The sequence below is a fragment of the Haliaeetus leucocephalus genome, unplaced genomic scaffold (assembly GCF_000737465.1).
Source record: "Haliaeetus leucocephalus isolate CR32 unplaced genomic scaffold, Haliaeetus_leucocephalus-4.0 Scaffold858, whole genome shotgun sequence".
Classification (NCBI taxonomy): Eukaryota; Metazoa; Chordata; class Aves; order Accipitriformes; family Accipitridae; genus Haliaeetus; species Haliaeetus leucocephalus.
The window spans coordinates 5,107,977-5,115,423 of record NW_010973294.1 but is presented as its reverse complement, the minus strand read 5'-3'; positions in this window follow the sequence as shown (position 1 = coordinate 5,115,423).

Genomic DNA, 7,447 nt, shown 5'->3' with positions numbered 1-7,447 from the left:
TCCTTTGCTGGAGCAGCTCCATTTCCTACAGTTGATTCACTGAGATAGATAGAACCTCTGTCTTCTGTGTCTGTAACAAGTGCTCAGGCTACTTTGTCCCATTCTCTGCCCTAATATTTAACTTTTTATGTAAGGTAGAGAGTAATGCATCAAAAGATGATGTTTCCAGCATCAGATCCACTGTACACTTGGAGCTATATGCAAACTAGAACCATCCAAAGATGCTGACTGCAACTTCAGAGTGGGAACCCTCCAGCTCCTAGTTCATTCTTTTGGAGAGCCTCACATTTGCATCATTAGTTCAACAGCTATTAATTACCTCCTTTTAAGGTAAGCATACAGGAGAGTTGGTGCATGCTCAGGGTAGTTACCAATACCATAATACCTACACAATTTAGTTAAGGTAAACAAATCACTAACGGGTCATCACCTAAATAAGTTTTGTAAAAATACCAAAAAAACAAAAATCATGTTGCATTAACAACCAGCCCGTTAAACTTTGGAAATATTTCAGAGCAATTCAGTTCAGGAAGATGACTGCAAATCCTCTTAATTAGAGCTTGTTATGTAGCTGCACACATGCAAAAACAGTCCCGCATTTCAAGAAAACATGTTAGAAGAAATTTTAAGTCTTGCAAGCAGAAGCGGGAATTAACCTCTTCTTAGCTCCAGAACTAAAGAAAACAGAAAAGCTTCATCGTCTCTGCTAACAAAATTAGGAACACAAAAATTCTACCCTTACATTCAATAATCTTCCAAAGCTTTACAGGCTTTTACAGGATTATGCTAGTTATCCACATCATGAACACAGATGGTGCTCACTGGCTGCAGTCAAGAACTAGATTACATTGGCCCGTGCTTTGAGACACCAGCCAGTGAAGGCTAAAGAGAACGAACGACTGAAATGGGGGAGGACGGGTAGAACAGAAATACTGTTGCACAGCTTTCATGCTGACGTGAAATGGGTCAGCATAGGAAAGGCAGTGACACTGCCATCAAGGACCATCTGATTAATAAGCAAGGTAGTGCAGAAGTATCTCTGATTGAACGCCTACTGACGTTACATGTCTTCCCCTCATATCTTGATCTTGCTCCACACCAAATAAATCATGAGGCCACTGCGAAGGCACTAATGAAACAAGAATACTTGTGTGATTTTAACAGAACATCACAGCACTTATATCAGAAAGAAACTATTCAAAGAAGGAAAACGGTTTGGGGGAAAAGGATTTTGAGACAACAGAAGTGACTTTCACTATTATCTTCAAGAGAACATTACCATGGGAATGGAGTAATGCAATAGTAAATAATACCTCATTGACTTCAGATGGTTATGAGGGAAGTGAAGATTGACATATTTGACCACATAGTTCTTTGGATGCAAGAGAAAAAACAAATTCAGGTAACAACACACAAGAAGCGTATTGCCATATCGTGGGGCGGTTCATTCTGTGTGAAAAACAAGTCAAACCAGCAGACTCAGTCACAAGATAATTATGAAGTAACATGTTTAGAAAAGCTGTTTTGCTCCCCTACAAAAGCAAACAAAAAATGGTTGTGTGCATAAACAGCTTAATTAAGGCATTCAGGCCTTCCCCAGAAAGCCACAAGTCTGATCTGGCAAAGACAATAGAAACACAGCATGTCAGTTTGGTAATCAAGGCTCCAATTATAGTGCAGCTCATTAGTCCTGCCCATGGTCCTCATGCTTAAGATTCTTCCTTGTGTGAGGAGGTATCAGCTCCATTACAGATAACACATATACAGTCTGTGTCTCATAAACCGGATCCCTCTAACACAGATATGAGGTTCGTGTCAGGACTTTCTAACACCTCTAATACATCAAGCCTGTGGTGCTCTTCATTTTTGCATTCTGACTCCAGGAAGAAAGCAGACTTTGCAATACTATTAGGACCCACTAGAGACAGAAGTAACAGTATTTCTAAGTGATTTCTCTCTAAATGACTTTGGGAGGTGTCTGGGGGAGAGTTACTGCCACCAAAGGTTAAGTAGTTATGGGAAAATATCAGCACAAGAATGAGTTATCATATCCTTGCCATAGCTTTGGTGAATCTGGAAGCAAGAAGGTTTAAAGCCATCAGAGGAGTGGGTTTCTGGTCCAATCTCCCAACAGGAAGAGTAGGAGCAAGAAACACAACTGACGCTAAGACGTAGGCAATTAATATTGCAGCCTCTGAGAATGGGGACCCAGAACCAACAACCCAAGCCTTTGCAGATCTTTCCTGAACCTGTCCTGTAATCATGAGACAATGCTCCGCCTCCACAAATTCAAGGATTCACAGCCCTTTGGGGATACCGGTTAAGCCCTAGGAAAAATTTGTTGGGAAACGGGGGAGTGGCTTTGCTTTAGAGCCCTCCCCTCTCCCAGCCCAAACCTTCTCCATTCCCTCCTGCAGCATCACCTTGTGCGCAGACATTTGTGCTGGCCTGAATGTCCTCGGGAGATGTCTCTGCAAAGATCTGCCCAGGGAAACCAGATCACCAAATTAGCCTTTAGAAGGGGTGAAATCAAGAATAACTTTTCTGCTAGGGCAATCCACCAGGGCAGCTAAACACAGCAGGTCCCTCACTGATGCCCTGCTCAAGCTGCCGTAGTAGTCTGGCGAGCACGGGGCTACCAAGCAATGCCCTGCACTGTTCACGGCATCTGCTTTTAGAAGAGCTCGGCTCTTCTCATGAAAACCATCTTGTTTAATACAAAACAGTTATCTCTTGATGCCATACCTCGGAAGGGAGGCTACATGGCAAGTTAGCTGTGGAGCCTGCTCTGTCCGCATGAAGTATAACCAATTATTTTCATAACAAATTGCATCAGAACACAAATTGCTTTTGTTTAGCCTCTTTGGCTTATTACAAATCCTGGGCTGCAACAGTGGTGATTAAATAGCATTCCAAAGCACTGGTTTAATTAAGCAGTGTCACTAAGTTATTTATGCTAGACAGGAGCTCCTGATAATATTACAACCCTTATTTTTAATTCCTTTATTGCAAAGTTGTACTGAGAAAAAGCACCATCTGTCCTGCACTTTGGTCACCCTTTAGTATTTACCAGACACTCATTTTCAAAAATGCTAGAAGGGCATGCATTTTTGCCAAAGTAATGTTTACTATAGGCAAATTCCCAAACATTTAGAGAAGCTTTATGCAGACCCTATTGTAAAGGCCTTTCATGGCAATTACCGTATTCAAAATACAATAGCGAAAAGGTACTTTAAATGGACAGATGACTTGCTACCTGGTCTGGCAGCAATGTTTCTAAAAGCTCAGAAAAGTCAACAAAAACATTAAGGGTTTAGCCCCCTCATCCGTGAGGAGCCCCTCTGATAGTAAACCAGAAATGACAATACATACATTTTCCTTTGTATTTGGCACTGGTGAGGCCGCACCTTGAGTACTGTGTTCAGTTTTGGGCCCCTCACTGCAGGAAAGACATTGAGGTGCTGGAGCGTGTCCAACAAATAGCGATGAAGCTGGTGAAGGGCCTAGAGAACATGTCTCATGAGGAGCGGCTGAGGGAACTGGGGTTGTTTACCCTGGAGGCTGAGGGCAGACCTTATTGCTCTCTACAGCTACCTGAAAGGAGGTTGTAGTGCGGTGGGTGCTGGTCTCTTTTGTCAGGTGGCTGGAGATAGGACAAGAGGAAATGGCCTCAAGTTGTGGCAAGGGAGGTTTAGGTTGGATATTAGAAAAAATTTCTTTACTGAAAGGGTTGTCAGACATTGGAACAGGCTGCCCAGGGAAGTGGTTGAGTCACCATCCCTGGAGGTATTCAAAAAGCACGTAGACAAGGCACTTCAGGACATGGTTTAGTGGGCACAGCTGATGGTTGGACTCGATGATATTGAAGGTCTTTTCCAACCTAAATGATTCTATGATTCTATACTGCTTCAGGTATATAAGGCGTATCAGTTTAACTTGTCAAAGACCAATGCCAGGAATTCAACCAGGATGTTGGGGCTTAGCAAAGGGGAACTTACCAAAACAGGAATCCAAGTAGAAGCTAGAGGCAGCTGCAGGATTCCCCCCAGTACCACCTCCCAGTGCCCAAACCTCCGCCTCACAAGGACCTGCGTTATTCCCTAGGCCCCCTCAGCCATGTGTCTCCCTGCTGCAACTCCCCGGCCAGGCTATGGAAACACTGCAGCACCCTTTAGTTGCACAGATTCTTTTCTGCCAGGTATTTTTACCGGCACAACCCAACCAGTTCCTCCTGCCCCCATGTAGGTGAACGATGTCCTCTCAGGCACAGCGCACACATCAGCCTAACGGCAGAAAGCCGCAAGACTATAATCAGCCCCATAAGTAAGTCTCGGAAGCATCATTTAATCAGATCTGGCTCTATTTCACTTGCTCCCCAGGCACTTTAGGTAGAAAATAGCTTGCCTACCACTTCATAAAATGACAAGCTTTATCCGCAATTTCTAACAGCTTCACATAATAAAAAAAAAATATAATCAAGATTTTAAAAACTAGCTTTAAAGGAAGTAAAAATAAGCCTCACCCCTGGAAAAGCTGCACGGAGGTCTTTAGCCATAACTACACCAGGAGGAAATACCTCCTCTCCTGGCTTGCCTGGTGTTTATGCCTTGGGGGGAGCAGGTTTTCCTGTAGGTCTGCTTACAGAAGGAAACAAGCTGACAGCAAGGAAATATATTCAGCCCAATCCATGCAACCCCTTCTGCTGCTTTGCCGGCCTCCTAGAAAGCCTAAAGGTGAAGTGGGAACAGCAAGCAGTTCTTCACTGCCCTAGGAGTCAGCATTTGTATCAAGACACAGCATGGAAGTAGAGTTAGCTGCATTCAGGAGAACAGCAAATCTGCTACACGTGCACTACGCTGAAGCCTCAGCACATATTCTCAAGGGGTTTGGCTTGTTGGGTTTTTCTAATATAAATTGACAGCTGAAATGTGGCTTGAGAAATCATCCTCCATTTGCTGATCTCTTTTGGAATCCATTTACCTGACGAACGTCCCCAATTCAATTACTTTTGTGGGATCCAGATTGGGCACAAAGGAGAAGCAAATGGCTAGAGACGTTGCACCACAGGCATTTAAAATTAAATACCGCTTGAGACACTGAGCAAAGGGAGGAGTAGATGGCACAGAGCAGTCTATTTTGACAAAGACTAAGACTTAACTTGCTTTTGCGGAAGTTATTAGCATCACCTACACAAGCTGCAGTGGAGCTCATGTCAGAGTGTTTCTCTGGACGTGGCTTATACTTCACTGTTACTGATTTATGGTAAAAGGGAACTGACGAGAAAGGTTACCTTTGTGGGTTTTTTTTTATTATTACTTTATTTCAGAATTTTATTTTAAATTGAGAATACATTACCTAATTCTATCAGGCTGGAGTCCAAGGCACACAGATTAAATTTCAAGTATCATGCTGCTGATACTACAGAGCCTGGATCTTGTGAGATATGACCAGAGTGAATACAAAATAATGTTATTACAAGCACTGCATGAAAAAGGTCTTCGAGACTATGCTTTTCAGAATCATCATTTTCCAACATCTGTTTCTCAAGTTATCTTGGGGCAGGAGGTGGAGAGGAATTTTTAAAAATATTCATTTCAAGCATTGTACTTATTGTGTTCGGTGATCGAGGATTACTCCATAGTATGAATTGGCTTTTTTAACCCAAATTGTGATTTGCTGTATCTGCCTACAACAAAAATTTAAACTATGCTAATGTGAAGCTGTAGTTTCACAGCCTGTAGGAGAGGTGTTTGCATCCCCGCTGCTGTAGAAAAGACATCTCCATGTCTTCAAAATACAAACTTAGAAACCCAAATTTACATAAGCAACATAAAAATCCTCAAGTGACTTTACAAAACAAGGAATGAAAGGTCCTTACTCCTCAAAAATAAAAAAGAAAAAAGGAAAAGAATGGATAGCGATGCCAACTGTGGCAGCACTGAAAAAGACCCAATAAAGATGACACTATATAGAGAAGTTCCGCTTAATAGTTTCAAACAGGCATGCAAAAGATTTTTTTTTTTCCCCTGCATAAAGCATTGAGTAGCTGGAGACTAAAGTTGGATCTGGAAATGAAGTTCATATGCAATTTTGAGGAAATGGAGAACAGTTAACTTAGTATCTACAGGTTAAATAAAAACACCTGGGAAAATGGTCTTTAATTATGTGACCAAAGAGGCATCATGTGACAGAGAAAAGAACAGCCTTGGAAGAATTTCGCAATAAGGAAGAAAGAGGCAGAAAGAAAAGAAGGGATTGGGGGGTGGGAGCACCAAACAAAGATTATGTAAAAGGCAAGGAAAGCCAGAGAAGACCAGAGGTGCATCCCAGTGCAAGAGATGCAATTGTACATGACAGAGGACCTTTTTCTCATGCCATGAACCAGCTAAGAGGAAATTAAAGACTGTGTGTTAAGAGCAGGGACACAGGATGGAGAACAGGAATGAAAGAGATCTTGGTGGTTTGATGGAATAATCCACACCTATCCTCCATATGGAGTTGCAACATCACAATATTCTCAAAGTTATCAATTACTATACTGGATTAGGAAATAAAGACAAAAAAAGGAAGATTCCAGCAATCTTCAACAGAATGTCTTTCATCTCCAAAAAGGGCACAGAGGCATGACAGGACAAACAGGCTGCTAGAAAGAACTTACAGTGCCTCGTCCCTGCAGGGCAGTCAACTATAGAAAAAAAAACTTAGGAAAAAAAAATCAGCACTATGCATATTAAGTCAGGGATGATAAAATTTAATGTCTGTAAGTGGGAAAAAAAAAAAAGAAAAAGGAAGTGATCTGGACTTATACAGACTTAGTGGATTAAGAACGATAGGATAAAAATCTTGACTCTTCCTTTAGAAATAATATTTGACAGAATTTGAACTGGAATGTATAAGGAAAACAGGTAAAATACAACAAGAGAGAGGAGGCATAAATAGCCTTTTCTAACCAGAGGAAGATAACTAATTTTTTCTAAAACATTTCCTTTATTCTAGGTCTCATCCATCATCTGCTTGACATAGTACCACAATGTATTTAAATTGGGAAATACTACCAGTTCTAAGAGAAGCTAGAATATAATATAGAAAGAACTAGATGGCACTAAGAACTGAAATACCAAGAGACGAGTGACATTCAGAAATACAACAGAAGGTACAATTTGTGCACTTTGCACTAAGAATTTCTCCTGTAAAAGGACTTTACCAATTGAAGACATTGCAGATGGATTTCAGTATCTCACCAGTGGTCTCATGCCCATACATTTGGATAGGAAATGACCAGCTCAGTTCAAGTGCGCTAGCTGGGGAAGCCTGATACGAAGTGATTATTTGTAAATGCCTTGAGATTAAAATATCCTGTGGTCTCCTAGCAAAAAAAAAAAAAAAAAAAAAAAGGTTGCAACACTGAAAAATGAAAGGAAAAAAAAGAACATTTCTAAAGGTTATT